Source organism: Tursiops truncatus, chromosome 21 (genome assembly GCF_011762595.2).
Source record: "Tursiops truncatus isolate mTurTru1 chromosome 21, mTurTru1.mat.Y, whole genome shotgun sequence".
Classification (NCBI taxonomy): Eukaryota; Metazoa; Chordata; class Mammalia; order Artiodactyla; family Delphinidae; genus Tursiops; species Tursiops truncatus.
Window position 1 is genome coordinate 27,774,707 of NC_047054.1, and position 22,852 is coordinate 27,797,558.

The 22,852-nt window shown below is 37.3% G+C and overlaps 2 long non-coding RNA genes across 2 annotated transcripts in view; one reads left to right on the plus strand and one right to left on the minus strand.

The window, feature by feature from the left end:
• LOC141277454 (uncharacterized) overlaps positions 1-22,852 on the plus strand; it is a 326,561-nt gene that overhangs the window by 9,101 nt on the left and 294,608 nt on the right. The window contains exon 2 of the long non-coding RNA XR_012328865.1: positions 6,699-6,740. This is a non-coding gene — a long non-coding RNA (uncharacterized lncRNA). The remainder of the gene's footprint in view (positions 1-6,698; positions 6,741-22,852) is intronic.
• Positions 12,421-21,714, minus strand: LOC141277466 (uncharacterized). The gene is made up of 3 exons (XR_012328900.1): positions 21,681-21,714; positions 17,655-17,843; positions 12,421-12,442 (listed from the first exon to the last, which is right to left on the minus strand). It is a non-coding gene; the product is annotated as an uncharacterized lncRNA (long non-coding RNA).

Consider the following 22,852-nt stretch of genomic DNA (forward strand, 5'->3'; position numbering starts at 1 on the left):
ATAAATGACTACACAGAGAGAAAATGCGTTGTGAAATAGCCTCACCAATGAGAGGAAAAGAAAACTGTCTCACGTGAGGGGAGTAAAATCTAGTATGATGATCACTGGGTGTCATACACAAGCACAGGTATCTGTAGCCAGTGACTTTTTTTTTTTTTGCGGTACGTGGGCCTCTCACTGTTGTGGCCTCTCCACGGCATGTGGGATCTTCCCGGACCGGAACACGATCCTGTGTCCCCTGCATCGGCAGACGGACTCTCAACTACTGCACCAGCAGGGAAGCCCTGTAGCCAGTGCGTTTTGAGGCTCAGGAAGTACATACTCCCCCCCCCACAAAAAAAAGAAAAGTACAAATCACTATAGGAAGAGACAAAGAAGAAGCCCCATAGCTTTTCTTTTGCTTTGTTATATTTACAACTACCTATCTCTGCCCATATATATGGCTTCCATAAATCTAACAGACCACCTCACATAGGAAATGGGGAAAAAAATCTAAAAAGTCTCAATATTATTAATGACTTTACGAAGTGAGAGAACTATGATATAACGCAGTAACAAAAAATTATATGTTAAATAACCTTGTTATTTCGAGTAAATCCTGGCCCCAGAATATTTTTATTTCTAGAATGATTTAACTATGTCTTCTTAATTAAGATATAACAGTAACCAATAATTAAGTTCTTGTTCATCTTAAGAGTAAATAAACCAATGAACATTCAAATCCTGCTTCTGAGTTTAACGCTCTTGGGAAAGATGGGCCAGTGCGGCAGGCACACTTCTTTGGGTGGACAGGGCCAGGGCCAGAAGAACCAAGAGAACTGAGTATTTATCAAGTTGTAAAATGGAACTGCTATTATTGGCATTCTTCTTATTTACACAGTACTTCGAGATTCTCACCTTTTTTTTTAGAAGGCTCACCAAAAATCCAGCACAACCTTGCTACAGTCAAGAGGGATCGCTAATCTTCACTGTCACCACATCTGTCGTAAAAAAAACCACATGATTTCATCAACAGCTTGTCCTAGGGCAGTACTAGAAAAGAAGAATCATGCAGTTGGTGGTACTTCACCTTTGCCATCGCCACCCTCAAATAAGCCCCCTTTCCTTCATGTGAGAACTATCTACTCAGTAGACAGGCCAATGTTGATGAGGTTGGAGGGATGAAATAAGTCATTCCCTCTGTCTTCTCACTAATTCAAGGCCACTGGGGCATTACATAAACTTAAATAGATCAGCATTTGAAGTACCCTAGTAATGCTTTTTTTCCCCTCTTTTGTTTACAAATATTTCATTTTTGCTCTTTGCTCAAGCCTCGAGGTAAAGAACTCCTTTACATATTTTAAGACAGAATTTCCTTGATGTCGAGGTCCTACTGTATGAATACTCTATAATGGTGTCCGTTCAGGGGCTGCTACAAAACTGTCATCCTGGCAGAGGTAATTACTATTTAGGACCAGAACAGACCTGGCATGGAACTGGCTATGTCCCTCGAGTGCTTTACTTATATATAGGAATTGCCCATATAGGAATTGCCCATGATGTATGTGTGTTTCCTGATCTCATGGGAAATGATGGTTGGTAACACCTGTGTTATGCACAAAGACATGATCACTGAAGTATCCACAGGTGCTCTGAAATTTTGTACTCGGTAGGTGATTCCTCATCTCTACAAATAGAAATTGTCAAACACAGATCATTAAAATATATAAAAGATCTGATTCAGTGAACAACCACCTGGAGGAATCAGAATGTGTGTTTGGGAGGTGGGCGCGAGCAGGCAGAGCATCAGGTAGAAATTCTTAAATATAAGAAAATGACAGCAATTTCTGTCTTAACCTCTTCAGCTCTGGTTGCTAAGTTACCATGGCATACCACTGTGTGTGCTTTTCAGTTTTTGGTCTTGGGCCTGACAGTTTGATTAATTCTCTGGAGTGCAAAATCTTCACATTGAATATTTAAAAATTACACACGCATGCACACACACACCTACCCACTCACCCAGCACCCCATTATTGCTTCTTATTTATAAAATCTGTTTTACAATTAAATTGACATATGTAGGTGGAATCCTGAAATGATGCTTCATTCCGGGGAGAGAAAATTCTCTACTGTGTGATGTTTCTTGAGATTTTTCTTTAACCAGACTACCCAGTTCACTCTTCCCTGATAGCACACATTTTTTCCCTTTTAATGTGCCTTTAACCCTTAACTTCATGCCTAAGAAAATGTAAACGTAAGTGTTATTTAAGAAGTGCTGTAGCTTTTCCTTCTTCTGTCTGCCTTACTTGCTGTGTGATTGAGTTCAAAGGTGTCCGTAAATATTACTGCAAGCTGGCTGGCTTGTGGGCTGTGGGTTGTCACGTGTATGTATAAGAAGATATGTCAGTGTCAGCTAGCTAGACCAGTGGTGGCTCAGAGTCCCAGGGCATTGCATTAATGATAATGTAAAAAATTTTTTTCAATGTTTTTTAAAAAAGCATACCAAAAATGGCTTCCAAGCCATGCTCTTGTCCTGTTCCTCAGCATTTTGGTTCAGGGACTCAGTAGTCAAGATACAATGCATTTCTCTCTCAGTCTGTGTGTGTACTTCCTGGTTTTTAGAGTTTTTAAGCAAAAGTGACAACTTAAAATCCTTATCACCGGGACTTCCCTGGTGGTCCAGTGGTTGAGAATCCGTCTTGCAATGCAGGGGATGCTGGTTAGATCCCTGGTCCGGGAACTAAGATCCCCACGTGCCACAGGGCAACCCGCACTGCAACTAATGAGCCCGGGGGCTGCGGAGCCCGTGGGCCACAACTAGAGAGAAGCCTGCGCGCCCAAAAGATCCCGTGCACCGCAACTAAGACCCGACGCATCCAAAAGATAGATAAATATTAAAAAAAAATCCTGATCACTAAAACAGTGTTTTTATAACACTGATAAGAAAGGATTCATAGCACCAGGTACCTAAAATAAGTGAGTAAATGCAGGCAAAGCTATTCCAGACGCTGAGCAAAATTTACCTTTTACGACCACTGCTGCATCGTTACCTGAAACGGATATCTGATCTCCAGAGAGTGGCTAGAAAAGTTAGAATCTCAGACTCTGCCGATCAGGTAGCAAGGAGAAAATCTGATAGGTTTAGTCTTTGACTTTGTTATATCAGTTTTGTAGTGGAGAATTAGGACTTGGTTGCTCTTCTGACCAAGGAGAGGTAGGTGAAGTCTGGAATTGTCTTATAAAACTAGAAACTTACCTGCGCCCATTCTCCTTCCTCAGTCTTCCTACTACAACTAGCTAAAGGCTCCCTCCTGTTATCAAAATCTGATCCCTTGTCTGTGTTCTAGATCCCATTCCTTCCGAACTTCCCAGGGTGATTACTCTTACAGACAGTCTCGCTTTGGACTGCATCACTAGTCAATTTCACCTTTATTGGGCCATTATGAGCAGTAGATAAACATGCTTTAGAATCTCCCATCTTTTAAAACTCTTCCTTGATCTCCTGTCCTCCTTGAGATCTTGTCCCCTTCCTCTGCCTCCTTCAGAGACAGAGATCTTGGAACAACCATCTACACTTGCTATCCCTGCTTGCCCAATTGCAATTCACTGTTTATTCCCCTTCATTTTAAATTATTTTTAAACTCCACACTTTTTTCCAACTCCCTTTTCTCCTCCTCCAAATCCCACCATTCAAAGGAAACTGCGCTTGTCAAGATGGCCAGTGACCTTCGTGATTACAGAATTTGGAGACACATCGTCTTCCTCAGCCTCTCCAACACAAGTGACTGCCCCCACTTCCTGAAAACTGTCTTCTGCTGGCTTTCATATAACCACAATACACTAGTTTGTTTGCTGACTCCTCCTCTTCTAGTCAACATGTAGATGTTGGAGTTGCCAAGGACTTTACTTATCTGCACTCTCTTCTCGGGTGATGTGTTTCATTCATTTGACTTTGGATTCTGTGTATATGCTTATGACTCCAAGACTTCCCCCAAGTATCACAACCAAATGTGAACTCCTGATTTCTCCTCCACCTCTGAATTTGTTCCTTTCTCAACAGTCCATACATTAATAAAAGGAATTGTCATCTGCTCCGTTGCTCATGCAAGATCCTTAAAGACATCCCTTATTGCGTCCGTACTTTATATCCTCCATCCAAGCTAGTGGCAAGTCCTATTGATTCTACCTCTGAAATATATTCCAGATGTGTCCCCTTCTGGGTGGAGATGTAATCAAGTAAATGGTCTTATTGCTTCTACTCTTATTCTGCATCCTCTCCGTTTCTGCATTCCAGAATCACATTTTTAAAATGTATCACATTATTCCCCATTTAACATGTCAGGTAACTCTCTATTTAAAATCCTTCAATGGCTCCCACGGTATTTAGAATTTATCCTATATTCTTTACCTTCAAAATCTGTATGTTTTGGTTTATGCCAAAATCTCTCCAACTCGCATGTTATGAATCCATTCATATCATCCTCCAGTCACTCTCCTGATTTCTGCTTCGAACTTGCAATTCTGCCCAGAGCACAGATTGTCATCCTCATGCCACTTCACAAAACTGGCTCCTTCTCACTGTTCTCAACTTAGAAAAGGAGTGTGTAGCCACCTTATTTAGAGTACTCCCTTCTGCGTTCTCTGCCGCAGCTCACTTTACCCGCTTCGTAGTGAGTAACATAACTTTTTAATAAATATTCCTTTATCTGTTCATTTACTTGTGTGTTGGCTTTCTTCTCATTAGACTATGCGTTCTGTGAGAGCAAGGACTATGCTTGTATTATTCACCGCCATATCTCCAGTGCTTAACTCAGAGCCTGGGAAATAACATTTGTTGAACAAATGAATGGATGAAGGATTGCTGTTACAAACAGACATGGGAAACACTAGGGAGGTGAAAGGGACATGAAACGACATGAATCAGCTTGGGAAGAAGAATTTTAGTTGAATAGTGAGCCTCTCTTAGATATCCTCTGCTGAGGCAGTGATCACTTATGATTGTGGACACGGGCCCATTTCTCTTTGAAGAAGAGAAGATAATCTGTACAAATATATGCATTTCCTTGACAAAGCCTCTTAGACCACCATGTGTGGCAAAGTTAAGTATTTGTCTCTCATCTTATCTTTGAGAAAAAGTGCACATTTTCAACAGTACGGAATCAAGGTCTAGGTCCTGGACTGTAGGATATGCCATATTTAATGGGGGATTTCTGTGTACCATAGCTCAGATGAAGTCCTAAGGCAGAATGACAAACCACATGGAAAAAAGTTGATAGAGAATTCAATCCATCACATCTTCAGGAAGGAGTGGTGTTTCATTTTCAGAGAGAAGAAAGCCGACTTCTGTAGAGCAGGGCTGCTCCCCCTCTTTTGGCATGATTCTACCAAACACTTTCCAAAATGAGACATAATTGATGTCTGTGATGGGAAGGGCATGATGCTTTATATGTTAGATCTCAAGTTTTTAAGACTGAAAGTTGCAGAATTACATTTAGAGAGTTATGTTTTTTCACTTATCATTTTTGATAAGTGAAGAACCACAGATCGCTTCAGAGTATACAGATTAAACTCTGTTTCTAGTAGAAAGGTAACGAAGCCAAATAGAAAAGACCATTCAGCCCAGCCACTCTCAATAAGAGGTGAAATAACACATTGGAATTTGGGTCTTATTTACCTTTCCTGCTTGTGGTTTGAGACGAGTCAGAAAGCCATCAATAATGAGAACCAACCAAAATGTACCCCTTGCTCAGATGAATAGATCTGCCTTTCCTCAAGAAGGAAGGAAGCAATGAAGAAATGAAAGAAGGAAAAGCAATCAGGATGAAGTCCATGAAAACATTTGCAATATAAATGAGAATTTAAGGTGCAGAAGAAAAAAGTACTTCCAAAAATTATTCATAATTGGATATAGAAATACATTTAATTAAGTATGTGGTTTATATGCTCAAGGATATTCATAAAAACGGATTGCAAAATAAGAGAAGAGAGTTAATAAAAAATAACTGAACACTGAAATTTAAAAGATGTTGATTGAGAGGCAGAGAATTGGTGGAGAGGGTGCAGGAGGAGTAGTTAAAACATGCTATTTTCCTAATATTTATAGACAAGAAGCAGTAAATTATGTCCTTTGTTACACTGATGAATTGAAAGTATATGATTCTTGCTATTTGAGAGTATATACTATTAAAATACTATATACATTTTCTAACTTATTAGGAAAATAGAAAAAGCAAATAAAAGATATTTTTTTATGTTCTATTTTATTTTATTTTTTAATTAATTTTTATTAGAGTGTCGTTGCTTTACAATGTTGTTAGCTTCTTTTGCACAGCAAAGTGAATCAGCCATACATATACATATATCCCCTCCCTTTTGGATTTCCCTCTCATTTAGGACACCACAGTGCATTAAGTAGAGTTCTCCGTGCTATACAGTATGTTCCCATCAGTTGTCTATTTTATACATAGGATTAATAGTGTATATGTGTCAGTTCCAATCTCCCAGTTCCTCCCATCCCACCCCTTTCCCCCTTGATATCCATACATCTGTTCTCTATGTCTGTGTCTCTATTTCTGCTTTGCAAATAAGGTCATCTATACCATTTTTCTAGGTTCCACATATATGCGTTAATATACGACTTAACTTCACTCTGTATGACTTAACTTCACTGTATGACTTAACTTTTCTGACTTAACTTCACTCTGTATGACACTCCTTAGGTTCATCCACGTCTCTGCAAATGACCCAGTTTCGTTCAAAAGGTATTTATTAAACACAATATAGTAAACAAAAGGAAGCATAAAAACTAAAAGCGTAAGAAATATTTATGACACATCGCCTTTTAGAGGCCAAAGGCTCATATTAATTAAAACAACCAAAACACAGCGTTTATATAGTTTTTACAAGTACAACTCTAAGAGAATTGCAATCAGTTAAAAATTGGGACAAAGATATATCAGGCAATACCAAGGAAAAGAACACCAAAGCTGCTGAAAGAAATCAATTCCAAAAGCAATAAGTGGACAAAGATGCGGATTTTATTTTGATGGAAAATTCCACAATGAAGATATAACAGTTATGAGCCTTGATACAGCAAATAATGTAGAATGTAAATATATCCAATGAATGCCTTTAAATATTCATGGAACAGTTGATATAAGTATAGTAGAGTGGGCTTTTTAACACATCTTTTAGTTTTTGAGAGATCATTTAGGGAAAAAGAGTAAATGAGAATAATTATTAATTCATAGAATTACAAATATTTCTTAAGTATGCTTGGCATTGTGCCAGGCTTTAATGACGCAATAGTGAAAAGGACAAATACAGTCCTTGTACTTTGGAGCTTAGTGTATACCGAAAAGCTTACTCATAAAGATGCATATATATTGAGAATGTGTATTAAGAATATACATGCATATATTCGTATCCTCTGGAGAATATATTACCTTATAAATATTCATGGAAAATTATTTAAAATGAAGATAAATGAGAAAAATAACTTTTCCTTTATTATATAGTAACATTCTATCACTATCACATTCTAAGAAGAAATTGATTGCAAATAATTGAGGAGACAAAGCTTTATTAACTGGAAAAAAATCAAATCTCCTAAATAATTGAAATGTGCTAGTTGCAACCTCAGATTATTTAGGAATTAAGGTCAAGAAGAGCTCTGTATTTGTATGATCATGTAGAGTATATGGTCAAATCTACATTCAGAGAAAAATCCATATTCTGAAACATTTATTAAAAATGAATTGGTCATTGTATTCTCAATATAGAAAGAGATCAAGAAAATATACTGGAGAATTTAAAGTTAAAAATAGATATTAGTGTACCACATCTTTATCCATTCATCTGTTGATGGATATTTAGGTTGCTTCCATGTCTTGGCTATTGTAACTAGTGCTGCATTGAACATTGGGGTGCGTGTATCTTTTCAATTTTGGTTTTCTCCGGATATATGCCCAGTAGTGGGATTGCTGGATCATATGGTAGTTCCCTATTTAGTTTTTTAAGGAACCTCCATACTGTCCTCCATGATGGTTGTACCAATTTACATTCCCACCAACACTGTAGGAGGGTTCACTTTTCTCCACACCCTCTCCAGCATTTATTGTTTGTAGATTTTTTGATGGCCATTCTGACTGTGTGAGGTGATACCTCATTGTAGTTTTGATTTGCATTTCTCTGATAATTAGCAATGTTGAGCATCTTTTCATGTGCTTTTTGGCCATCTGTATGTCTTCTTTGGAGAAATGTCTATTTAGATCTTCTGCCCATTTTTTTTCATACATTTATTTATTTGTTTATTTTTGGCTGTGTTGGGTCTTCATTGCTGCATGGGGGCTTTCTCTAGTTGCGGCGAGTGGGCGCTACTCTTCATTGCAGTGTGCAGGCTTCTCATTGCAGTGGCTTCTCTTGTTGCGGAGCTCATGCTCTAGGCGTGCGCGGCCTTCAGTAGTTGTGGCTCATGGGCTGTAGAGCGTGGGCTCAGTAGTTGTGGTGCATGGGCTTAGTTGCTCCATGGCATGTTGTTTAGTTGCTCCAGGATCTTCCTGGACCAGGGGTTGAACCCGTGTCCCCTGCATTGGCAGGTGGGTTCTTAACCACTGCACCACCAGGGTCCCTTCTGCTCATTTTTTGATTGGGTTGTTTGTTTTTTGATATTGAGCTGCATGAGCTGTTTATATATTTTGGAGATTAATCCCTTATTGGTCACATTGTTTGCAAATATTTTCTTCCATTCTGTGGGCTGTCTTTTTGTTTTGTTATGGTTTCCTTTGCTGTGCAAAAGCTTTTAAATTTAACTGGGTCCCATATGTTTATTTTTGTTTGTATTTTTATTACTCTAGGAGGTAGATCCAAAAAAATATTGCTGCGATTTATGTCAGATAGTGTTCTATGTTTTCCTCCGAGAGTTTTATAGTATCCAGTCTTACATTTAGGTCTTTAATGCATTTTGAGTTTGTTTTTGCACATGGTGTTAGGGAGAAGATGTGGTACATATATACAATGGAGTATGACTCAGCTATAAAATAGAGCAAAATAATGCCATTTACCACAACATGGATGGACCTAGAGATAATCATACTAAGTCAGACAGAGAAAGACAAGTATCATATGGTATCACTTCTATTTGGAATCTAATAAAAAAAAAATACAAATGAACTTATTTACAAAACAAAAACCGACTCACAGGTCTCGAAATCCAATTTATGGTTACCAAAGGGGAAACATTGGGTGAAGTGATTATTAGGAAATTGGGATTAACATATATATACTAATATATATAAAATAGATAACTAATAAGGACCTACTGTATAGTACAGGGAGCTCTGCTCAGTATTCTGTAATAACCTATATGGGAAAAAGATCTGAAAAAGAATGGATATATATACATATATATGTATATATAACTGATTCACTTTGCTGTACACCTGAAACTAACACAACATTGTAAGTCAACTACTATACTCCAGTAAAAATTTTTAAAAATTAAAATTAAATACAGGAAAGGCTGTCTCTGCCCCCTCCGAAAGATATTAGTGGATTAGAAAACAGAAAGTATAATAGTGATATATAATAGCACAAAATATATAAACATACAGGAATAAACTTAAGGTATATGCCAAAACTATATAAAGAAATATACATAAATATCTATGTAAAATATTGTTACACAAATGTCAAGGAATAGCTTTTTATATATTACTTAGAAATAAATTTGACAAGTCATATACAATATCTATATGAATAAAACTACAAAGAAGCCATAAACCCTGATGTATATAAATGGAGAGTATATCATGTTTCTGAAAGGGAAAGTCAATACTGGAAATGTATCAGTTCTCACCACATTATTCTGTACTTTTAAGAAAATGAAAAGTTCCAACATGAATTTTGTTTTTTGGCTGTGGTGGGGGGTGTTCAGGAACTCTTGGCAGTTATTTTAAAATTTATCTAGGAATAAACTGGTGAGAAGAGTGAACTAAAATACTACTTTAATTTTACTGTGGTTGTAGGTGTCAGTGTTCTCCAGCCAAAGACCCCAGCAATGCACACATCAGTCAACATTGGGTTCATAATTCATCGAATCAGAGGAGACTGTACACCATGGGGGACAGGGGAGGGGCTCAGAAAGAAGGTGTCATAAAGGACCTGTTATCAGATTGGGGCTTCGATTGGGTGATTTGTGGGAGGGTCTAAGAAAAAAGGAGGTTTATTGTGGATTCAATGCTGTCAGAAAATGGGGATAATTTTTTAATTGAGTATCTTAACAAATCTTAGGTATAAGTATGGCAGGCTAGTAAGACACAAAAGCTGAGATTGTTAAGAGACAAAAGCACATTCACTCATATTATCCAGGAGAGGGGGATGCTTGGTATTTTGTGGGTGGAACAATGACAGTGACTCTATTTAGACCATATTATAAAGTGGTCTTGTTTCGTCTCACTTTATCATGGTCTCACAGCGACTTCATCTGAAGTTGGTGTTCTGTAAGATTATTTATGTCCAGCAGGAGAACAGCACAGCCCAGCTTTGAGTGACTGGACTATTTCTAATAACTCTCAGGTTTCCTTGTAATAGGCCAGTTCCTGGATCTCAGAGGCTGCTTTTTTCCTTTCTCACTATCTTATTTGGACTTAAGTCAAACATCTTATTTTTCCTATTTTTTATACTATTTTTAAAGAATTTCTTGCTTTTCTTTTCTCTTTTTTAGGACTTCTATTTGAAGTTATATAACTTGTTTCCACTCTTAGTGGTTACCCTTAACATTTTAAACATCTTTTCCCTAAAAATCTAGTTAGCCAGTATCTCTATCCTTTTGTAGAATGGCACATGAGCTTTGGAATTTTTTAACTCGGACTTACTTTCGTTTCCTATGTTGTTGCTTGCATTTTAGTTTCATCTCATTTTAAAACACAACAAATTGCATCATCAGTAATATTGTGAGTAGGTAATCCTCATTTAAATTCTACTGACGTATTAAAAAATTCTTTTTCACATCTACTTTTTTAAAAAAATTAATTAATTTATGGCTGTATTGGGTCTTCGTTTCTGTGCGAGGGCTTTCTCTAGTTGTGGTGAGCGGGGGCCACTCTTCATCGCAGTGTGCGGGCCTCTCACTGTCATGGCCTCGCTTGTTGCGGAGCACAGGCTCCAGACGTGCAGGCTCAGTAATTGTGGCTCACAGGCCCAGTTGCTCCGTGCATGTGGGATCTTCCCAGACCAGGGCTCGAACCCGTGTCCCCTGCATTGGCAGGCAGATTCTCAACCACTGCACCACCAGGGAAGCCCTCACATTTACTTTTTGTATCCCTCTGCTTTCTTCTGATTCCATTTTCTTTCCTATTAAATGAAATAGGTTTTTGAAGAAGTTCTTTTACTGTAGTTTGTAATGTATAGATTATCTCAGTTTTTTTTTTTTTTTTGGTTTGTTTGTCAGAAAATACTTTTATTTTGCTCTCCACTCTTGTATGATAACTTAGCTGGGTATAGAATTTCAGGTTGAAAGCAGCTTTATTTTCTCAGCAAAAATATTTCTTGGAGATAGTGTTCTGTTGTTTTTGAGAATCTATTAGTGCTGATGTGAAGTCTGCTGTGCAGAAAAATCATGTCATTTGGTTGCTTTTAAGAATTCTTTTTATCTTTGATAATTTCTTGTTCCTTTCTATGAGTGTTCTAACATCTGTAAACCCTGCAGATTTTATGATATGCTAGCAAACCTGGGTGACCTTCCAATTGCTTATTTATTTGTTCAACAAATATTTACTGAAAGCCCATTACTTGCCAGGCAGTATTTCTATGCACTTTGGTTACACACTAACAAATGCCTTATGCATAAAATACTGTATATAAAACGGGTTAGCCAGAGAGACTGTTCCTGCTTTTTAGTTGTATGGCCTCAAAAAGCTGAGAACTATAGTTGTCAGATAACCTATGCAAGATATGCTGAAAGTTTGGAAGACTGTTTTGTGAATCCTAGCTTATTAATTATCTCCAGCTTTTATAAAATAAGGCTATTAAGTCATTGGAAGATTGGAGAGAGGCAAAGAATATATCCTTAGAGAATTGTCAGTTCTTAAGGTGGGGGGAGGGGAGCTCATGAAAAGCTCTCAGAGAAATCTGTCCCCTGGAATTTGAGGGATTCAAGAATAATGGCTCGCACCTATGAAAGTTTAAAAATTAATAACAGGAGGGTAAAAACTTACTGCACAGAGAGAAGAGAGAGGCTACAAGGAAAGTAAGCTGAACTTTCACTGACAGCAGGGGGCAAGGGTGTGTAGTATCTGTAAGCCAATTGGGGAACCTATTGAAAGAATCTGTACTTTACTCTGCAAGTCAACATTTTCTCCTTTCTTTTACCTTGTCATAGTTAAGTGAAGGTCTAATGACTTGCTGCTGGTCCCAAACAGTTCCTGGCCAAAATGAAGTACAGTGCCTCGATTTACCTTCTCCCCTGAAGCAACAAAAAACAGGCAAAATAAATAAAATAATAGTTTTTAAAGCATGAAATATCATGTAATAAAGGACAACGATCCCTGAGAGTTGAGGAAACAAATGAAGTGAGCCTTTTAATTGTCCCTGCTTACTGCCTGGAGATCTTACAGGCCATGCTGCAGGTGGGGAAAGCCCAGAAGGAAGCTGTCAGTTTCTCCGACTAAATGAGATAGAACTGGGACCCCAGAGAGCACGAGGAGGCAGAGTTCACAGGGCAAAGGACCAGAGAAGAGGTGAATCAGAGAGAACAGACTTTGGAGATCTGTAGAGGATCTAGACCCTTCTAATCTTCAGCTGAGATCTGATCAACTCATGCATGTGAGGAAGTTGTTTAAGACCAGCAAAACAAATACCCCCAAATTTAGAGGAAACATTCCTCACAACTCAGTCAGGGTCAGGAATAGTTTCATTTGCACCAACGTGGAAAACTTCATAATTCATGGGTAATAGGTAGAGTACTCAGAGGGTCTTTCCTAAGCAGTGGTGCAAAGTTAGTTCTAGAACGCCCCAAATCAAACTGTTTTAATTTAAATACATCTCAAAATAAAGCTTAAAATATTTATAGGAATATAAATATACCTAGTGCTCAATAAGGCAAGACTTGTAAAGTTTGGTGTTTAATAAGAAATTACTGGGCGTGAAAACAAATAGAAAAATATGACACATAATTAGAGTAAAAATTGTTCCATCAAAACAGATCCAGAAATCACATTGATGATAGAATTAATACAAGGGGACATCAAACCGATTATTGTAATTATTTTCTGTATGTTTAAGAAGCTCTACTTTCAAGTCACTGCTTGAAATATGTTTAAAAAATACAAAAACCAAATCATACTTCTAGAGGTGAAAATGGTAATATATGAGATTAAAAATATACTCAGTGAAGAGAATCAGAAGACAAGCCACACACTGGGAGAAAATGTTTGCTAAAGACATATCTGATAAAGGATTGTTATCCAAAATGTACAAAAACCTCTTAAAACTCCACACTAAGAAAACAAATAACCTGATTAAAAAATGGACCAAAGATCTTAGCAGATACCTCACCAAAGAAGATATACATTATGCATCATTAGTGAATTGCCAATTTAAACAGCAATGAGATAATATTACACACCTATTAGAAGAGTCAAAATCCAAAACACTGACAACACAATATGCTGGTGAGGTTGTGGAACAATAGAAACTCTCATTCAGTGTTTCTGGGAATGCAAAATAGCACAGCCACTTTGGAAGACAGTTTGACAGTTTGTTACAAAACTCAACATACTCTTACCAGCAGTAATGCTCCTCGGTATTTACCCAAAGGAGTTGAAAACTTACGTTTACACAAAAACCTGCACGTGTATATTTATGGAAGCTCTTTTTCATAATAGCTCAAACTTGAAAGCAACGAAGATATCTTTCAGTGGGTGAGTAGATAAATTCTGGTGCATCCATACAGTGGAATATTATTCAGCAGATGGCGGGGAGGGAGGTTCCAGAGGGAGGGGATACATGTATACATAGAGCTGATTCACTTCATTGTACAGCAGAAACTAACACAACATTGTAAAGCAATTATACCCCAATTAAAAAAAAAAAAAGAAATGACTTATCAAGCCATGAAAGATATGGAGGAAATCAGCCAATCTGCAATGACTAAATATTATTTGATTCCAACTATATGACATTGTGGAAAAGGCAAAAAAAAGGCAACAAACAAAAACAAACTATGGAGAAAGAAAAAAGATCATTGGTTGCCAAGGACTTGAGGAGGGGAGTAAATAGAAAGAATAGGGGATTTCTAGAGAAGTGAAACTAGTATATATGATACTCTAAGGTGGATACATGTCTTTATACATTTGCCAAAAACCACAGAAGGTACAACGCAAAGAATGAACCATAATATAAGCTATGGACTTCGGGTGGTAATAACGTGTCAGTGTTGGTTCATTGATTGTAACCAGTGTACCACTCTGGTTAGAGTGATGGTGGAGATGGGAGAGGGCATATAGGAACCCTCTATACTTTCTACTCAATTTTGCTGTGAACCTAACACTACTCTGAGAAAAAAAAAAAAAAAAAAAAAAAAAAAATTTAAATACAGTAGATGAGGTTAATAGCAGATTAGACATTGCAGAAGAAACAATTAGGGACCTTGAAGGCAGAGTAATGTAAATGATCCAAAATGAAATATCGATAAGAAAAAAGGCTGCAAAAATAGAAGCAGAGCTTCAGTGAACCAACGATCAACACTATAAGCCAGCTTGACCTACTCCATGCCCACAAATCTGACAATCTAGATAAAATGGACTAATTTCTCGAAAGACACAGTCTTCCAACACTCACACAAGAACTAGACCATCTGAATGGCCCATATATATTAAAGAAATTAATCAATAATCAATAATCTTCCAAAACAGAGAGCACCAGGCCATGCTGGGTTCACTGGTAAATTCTACCAAACATTTAGGAAGAAATTATACCAATTTTCTACAGTCTCTTTCAGAGGACAGAAACAGAGGGAATACTTCCTAACTCATTGTATGAGGTCAGCATTATCCTAATACCAAAATCAGACAAAGACATTACAAGAAAAGAAAGATGCAGAACAATATCTCTCATGAACAGAGGTGCAGATATCCTCAATAAAGTATTAGTAAGTCAAATCCAAAATGGTATAAGAAGAGTTATATGCCATGATGAAGTGGGACTTTTCCTTGGTATGCAAGGCTGGTTCAACATTCAAAAATCAAGGGCTTCCCTGGTGGCGCAGTGGTTGAGAATCTGCCTGCCAATGCAGGGGACACGGGTTCGAGCCCTGTTCTGGGAAGATCCCACATGCTGCAGAGCAACTAGGCCCGTGAGCCACAACAACTGAGCCTGCGCATCTGGAGCTTGTGCTCCGCAACAAGAGAGGCCGTGACAGTGAGAGGCCCGCGCATCACAATGAAGAGTGGCCCCCGCTCGCCGCAACTAAAGAAAACCCTTGCACAGAAACGAAGACCCAACACAGCCAAAAATAAATATATAAAAAAAATCAAATAATGTTATCCATCACATCAACGGACTAAAAAAGAAAAATTACATGATCATATCAATAGATTCAGAAAAGGCATTTGACAAAATCCAACACCTATTAATGATTAAAGCTCTCAGAAAATTAATAATAGAGGGGAACTTTCTCAAACTGATAAAGACTATATGCCATTTGTGGCAACATGGATGGACCTAGAGGTTATCATAGTAAGTGAAGTAAGTCAGATAAAGAAAGACAAATATCACATGATATCACTTATATGTGGAATCTAAAAAAATGATACAAATGAACTTATTTAAAAAGCAGAAATAGACTCACAGACATAGAAAACAAACTCATGGTTACCAACGAGGCAAGGTGGGGGAGGAATAAATTCGGAATTTGGGATCAACAGATACAAACTACTATATATAAAATAGATAAACAACAAGGACCTACTGTATAGCACAGGGAACTATATTCGATATCTTGTAATAACTTATAATGGAAAAGAGTATGAAAAACAATAGATATTTATATATGCACATATAACTGAATCACTTTGCTGTATACCTGAAACATTGTAAATCAATTATACTTCAATAAAAAAATAAAAACTTTACAAAAAGGTAGTGGGAAAGGAAAAAAAATGAAGGAACATAGAATTGTGACAGACTTTTCTGAAAATATGCCAACAAGCTGGAAAACAAGGACTACAATGTGTAGAGCGTTTATTAAAAGCGCACTAGCATCTTATTTTTCTCTCTCTCCCTTCTCTCTTTCCCCCCAAACATTTCACATTTCCTTGATAATGTTGAAAATATTGGTGCCTTCACAGGGTTTCTCACGAATGCCAGATGGTTTTCTGAGATACAATAATTCTGACTGGGGAAAAAAATTGCAGAGGATGCCTGAAAATCTCTCTCTCTCTCTCTCTTTCTCTCTCTCTCCAGTTCAGTAGACCAGAGAACCTGTGTTTGGAACCTCCAATGTAGAGGCCCTCATAGGTCTTTAAGCCAGGAATATGAACTTTCAATTATTTTTTGAATTTTTGCATTCTCTGTGCTTCTGAGTAGAAATATCTCATTTTCTCCAAATATTTAAAACTCTACTTTGACAAAGGTGAAGAAACAGCTATGTAATCTTCCAAATTTGTGAGCAAATGCCTGATACTATCTTGAGGGTCTCTGATAGTTAGACATACAGACTTTATGTAACTTCTTTTCTATTATTAAGGAAATTGAAGCCCATACAATTTGAGGAAACCTTTGTCAGGAAACAAATATAATAATAGGTATGAGAATTAATATTTATTTAGAATTAGGAAAGATATCACAACACATTTAATCACAGTAATAATTATTGGGTTTTGTCAATAATTCAGTTTCTCATCTACTATGATTGGTCAGTATCGGTTTTCTATGAATAAGGGTTTAGAAAATTTCTTTTTTTGCTTCACAATTCACTATAGTAACGTCATATAAAATTTCTAGTAGTGTAGCCAAAATTTAAAAACCTCTATCAAATTTCTTTCACTTATGAGCTATTAGAGACATACTCATTTTTATTTGGTATTCCAAATAAAATAGTTCTGTGTTCTACAGTAAAAGGAATTCAGGTAAATTTTATGTCGCATGATTACCATGCAAAACTTAAAATGTATGGAGCTCTTATACTTTTATATGTTGCATTATTGATTATATTCCTGTTTTGACTAGAAATTGATGGGAACTAAATTCTCTGCTTGTAATTTTGCATGTCAGATGATTGAAAGAATTTTTATATAGCTAAGCTTCTAGCTACATATTTGCAAATCTTGTTTTTCCTTCACTGCTCACAGATTTCTGTGCCAGGTGTTGTAGGATACTTTCATATTGTGATACAGTCTCTATTTTTGCATCTTAATGCCACAGTGATGGTTGAGTCAGCACACTGGCCAGAAATAGAATCCCCAAAGCCACGTTTTATGGAATAAATAACAGTAAATTAACTTTACTGAGAAATACTTATAAACAGCCTAAATAAATCCCACGAAACCCAATGATGGCCCAATTCAACTGATTCTTAGTCATATCTCACAAAATGCCCACAGTCACTTCATTTCTACCTACCATAAGAGAAAATATGATAGAGGGGAAGTCACAGTGGAAAGAGACATTTGTCTTACTTTTGCAAATTTACAAACACATATGACCTTGTGCACACATTTCTTGGGTTCCTGCCAGGGCCTTGAAACGAGCTTGTACAAGTGAGGTTCCCTGAAGTTTGAGATTCATGAGTTCATAGTAAATCCATCTTTGCCACCATTCTTCTGTCTGAACTAGCATTGTGGTAAGGGTCCTCTACATCTTGACACCTGTTGGGTAAGGGACAGTTCATCTTCAACAAGAGGTCAAATGTTTTTCTTGAATAGAAACCCAAAGTAACCTTTGGGCTGTTTAGCTTCTCAAATCGATTCTTTTCAAGCTATTTCAACATATTCAACTTGGAACAAAGATAGGATTAAGAATGTAAAGAGCTAGATTAAGCTACCTTTCTTTTGTTTTCTAGTTTGTGGTTACTTGGAAAACCCAACAGGCATCCTTGAAGGAAGATCTTACCTTACATATGGTCTTGACAAAGATGATTCACTGATCATGCCACTAGCGTATGAGCAATTTTGACTTCAGATAAGAAGTATGATTAACCAAAGACAGAGAAAATTCAGAGCAGAAAAAAATAGAAATGATTTTCATGACAATTACTACCATTTGTTGAGCATTTATTAAAAGAAAGGCAATATATTAACAAAGCTATGTATTATATCAGTTTAAGTCCCTGTAGGAAAGACACGGCCCACTCAAACAGCGTAACTCAGGAGCGTTTAATAAAGGAATGATTTAGGTGAGGACATGTTTAAGAGAAACCAATGAAAAATGGTGGAGTACCCTGGGACTCTCAATTTTGGAGAGCTGTTAGCACACCTAGACTTGAAGGGGCTTAAAGTGTGGGTGGAGCTGAAGCTATAGCTGTTACTGTAGGAGAAGGCTACTTGAGAAGAGCTAAGGAATTCATTGTAGGGTTGCAGGTGCTGGCCGAACTGTCATCCGGCAGTGAGGATGCTCGGGGATAAATATCCCGACCACGCCCTTCTCCTGCCCTGCGACCTGCTGCCTGTCCCATCTGAATTAATTGGAGGCTGGATAGCAAAAGAGCTGTTCATGTAGCTCTGTCTTTTAGGACACAGAATGGGTCTATGTCAAAATTTGTAGAGTGGGTCTGGAAGGGCAAATGAATATCAACAAATACATTAGGTTGAAGTATACGAAATTTCCAACATTTCACCATGTTTAACTTATAACAACAATTTATATGGTTCAACCTACTATTATTTTAAACTTCACAACAAATTTTCAAAGTCTGTATTATGATCCTTACGGTATAATGACAAAACTGAGGCTCAGAGAAGTTGAGTTTGAGATAAGAGGAAAGTTCCAAAGAAGAAATTCTCAAACATTATCTAAAAATACAGTCTATGCTGTTACCTAACGTATTTTGTTTGTAAAGAATAGAAGTTTCAGAGCTCTTTTCCAAGTATTATCCTACTTAAAGCTCACACAAAAAAGAAAATGGTATGGTAATGTCTCAAAAAGTTAAGGATAGAATTACCACATAATCCAGCTACTCCACTTCTGGATATATATCCACAAAGTGAAAGCAGGGACTCAAATAGATATTTGTACACCCATGTTCTCAGCAACATAATTCACAATAGCCAAAAGGTGTAATCAATCCAAGTGTTCATGAACAGATGAACGGATAAATAAAACATAGTATATAATATACAATGGAATATTATTCAGTTTTTAAAAGGAAGGAAATTTTGACACATGCTACGGCATGGCTGAACCTTGAAGACACTAGCTAAGTGAAACAAGCCAGTCACAAAAGAAAAATATTATATGGTGCCTCTTATATGAGGTCCCTAAAGTAGTCAAATTTATAGAAATAGAGAGTAGAATGGTGGTTTCTAGGGGCTGGGCTGGGAGACAATGGGGAGTTACTGTTTAACGGGGACAGAGTTTCAGTTTGGGACGGTGAAAAATCTCTGGAGACGGATGGTGCTGATGGTTTCACTACAATGTGAATGTCCTTAATGCCTCAGAGCTGTACAATTTAAAAAGGCAAAATGGTAAATTTTGTAATGTTTTACAGTACAATATACTTTAAAAAAATCACAAGTCTAGTCAAATTTATAGAGCAGTTAATATTGTTAATAACTTCTAAATGTATGGAAATGCCAAGACACAGAGAGGTTAAATATCTTGGACAATTTTACACAATTAATGAATATAGGAACTCAGCTTCAACTCCAAGTCTTATGGTCAAAAATCTAGTTTCTATTCTAGAAATACAGAACATTTTACAAACCCACTTCAGGGCCCAGACTAATCCCAGGTTTATCATTTCTAAGGTCACTGAATAAGGCAACTGATGGTTTGGTGAAGGAAATCAGATCCATTTCCATGAATAAATAATGTGTTTGTCAAGAACTTCCTAACTGGTAAAATCCATAATTCTCCAAGGTAACTATTAATGATCTGGTGCATAGTATTTGGTTCTCATTAAACTGTGTTGTTAGTTTTCTGGTATGATCTTGAGAGCGTTTGTTCTCAGGGTTGAGACCTGCAATTCTGGATGTCTCATCCGTCACTGCCAAAAGTATAGAAACATAGAGGAATTTCTTGTTGTTTTTTGCTGCATTTCAACATTATTTTCTGCTTAAAACAGTGGATGGGATTTGATAAATACATACGTTTGTGTGTGTGTGGGTATGGGTGGGTGGGTATGGAGAGAGAGAAGGAAAGAAAAAAAGAGGAAGAGTGAGTAATTGTATCAGTTTTGATTTTAGAGTTTCCTTATAAAAACATAAGCTTTATATTGCATGTAGTTTGAGAAACACTGACAAGCAAGTTCACAGCAAGAAAGAAAATCTGAAACAAACCAGATTATGTTAATACTTCCATTATGAAGGAATATAATTTCTTATTTTAAATGTAAATTTTGGGTTGTTAATCAAAACCAGAGCTAGAAGGTGTTGGTTGGGTTACTGGGCGAGTCTCCACCTTTCAGATACCTGTGTGGAAAACCTCATTTAACAAAGGACACAACACAACACAATCTAAGGCAAACTATTCTAGTTGAAATAAAGAACTGTCTTGTTAGGAATCAGGTTTATATATCTGTTCTCAAGATTACTAAGTACATTTCTTTAATGCAGACTCTAACTTGTATATAAACTCTAATTCTGGTATTGTCCAACCTGACTAGCCAAAGTAGGCTAAAAAGGAAGCCAGTACAAGACAGTCAGTTAGCAATATGGACATCATTGGGAGAGGCTCTCAGTTAAGCCTATAGGCATACCAACTTTAAGTAATATATTTAGTGTTCTTTTAGGGTCTTATCCTTAGTTCCTTAGGTTCTATGGGGTGGAGTAGGACCCAGAGATAGGCAAATCCAAGGGTTAGGGAGGACTGCCTCTTGACTTTATTCAAATTTAGAATTTTGATGTGGGTATCCACAGTTACTCTTATGGTCAGGGACTTGGTTATTTTCTCTTTTTAGCCCAAACAGACCTCAATTAATATTTGGAAGGAAAGAAGGAATAGGGACTTAACTCTAAAGCTGAGAGATTTGTTAGTGTGAGAAAGGAAAATCTATGCAAGTCAGGATAATGCAGATCAATAAACAGATCTAAGGAAATAAGCTGGTGGCATATGTAGAGATTTAGAACAAAGATTGGGGAAATTAAGGTTCAGGGACAAAATCCAGTCACTGGTATTCAGGAGTCCAAGGCACCAACTTAATCATTAAGGAACATGGCAAGAATTCAGTTACTGGGAACCTTATTACCAAGGTCAGAAAGACTCTAGTAAAACTGACCTTGAGGTTGAGCTAGTGAGTGACCGCCACAAGTAAGCAATTCATGTATGTTCTTCATTTGGGGTGAAGATTAGTCCAGAGTCTGGGTAGAAGCTGGCTGTCTTGGCAGGATTTCAGGTAGCACACTGAGGTTATTATTGTAGAAGTGGAGGGCTGGATGGAAATCACAAAGTCCAGAGAAAGAAGAGGAGCCGCTTCTCAGGTGATATAAATCGGTTGTGGTTTGGTTTGTGATTTTTTTAATTTCTAAATTTCCAAGTGTGAGCTTTACCTTTTCAGAGCACTTGTTTTGGATTTTAGCTGCTACAGGGAAGGAAGGGAATTTTCAGCTTTAGGGAGCTATCTTCGAAGACTGGAGGGCACGTTTGTCTAGGAAAAAAAGGAAAAATATCTTTCAGTTTTACTTTTAAAAATAGAAAACACCTGGATGCCTAGTTTCTTGAGTGACTCTTAATTTTCCCTGGCTTCTCTGAAGTGCTTACTTAGTTCTACCCCAATGCCTAGTCTCCCATATTCCAGCTTGGCTTTTCATGTTTCAGCAGTTAACGTAAGCCACTGAACTTGTGGGTATTTATCCAGATCTGGTACGTGAACATGTGAAGGTTTGCTCACAAGTCCCTTTCACTGAGATCTTCTTTTCTGGGCACTGATTTGGGCTGAATACACAAAGTCAAAATTGACTCTTGGGACAGAGACGCCAGGCTGAGTCTGATAAAAGATTTACTGCAGAGTGTTTAGAATCACTGAGCTTTGTTATGGAATTATTATAGCCTTTCCCACTAGGGTGCAATGATTTATAACCTACTGACAGACAAGACTGTTTAACTCTGTTCCCGTTCATTGATTGGACAATTTACTTTCTGCTTTGTGCTCACACCTGCTTTTGATCAAAGTGGTTCCTGTCCTGCTCTTGGCTTTTGCATGATGCTGTATTAATGGTTTATTGGTTCCACTGTGCCTATAACACAGCAGAGTTTCTGATGTTTAATAAGATGACAAGTCTAAATAGTTTCTTTGCTTTTGATTGTCTGTTTATCAAATTAGTACCATGATGTGGGTTTTCTTTGGACTTCAGAATTGCACACTTCTGCAAAAGTATGCCACATGACGCTTCAAATACTGTGACAGCATTCTTGCAATATACAAGAGAGGGGGAGAAAGTATTTTCTCGTTAGTTGGTGTTCTTTGCCATTTGCTCCGTAAGCTATGGGATGCCAGTAGGAGCCTCTTGGGAGAGAGGACCTGGATGAATGAAGACAATTTTAGGCATGATCTGTAACTCCTTCTCCTTGAAATCACATATTTTTGGGAGAATGAATTGTGCCTGAGAAGTACACTGAGGAAGGTGATGACTTCTTTTTGAAAGAATGGAGGTCAGAAAACCTATGAAGCATGCAGCACAATAAATTCCCATGATGGCTGATGTAGGCTGGCGTTTTTCTC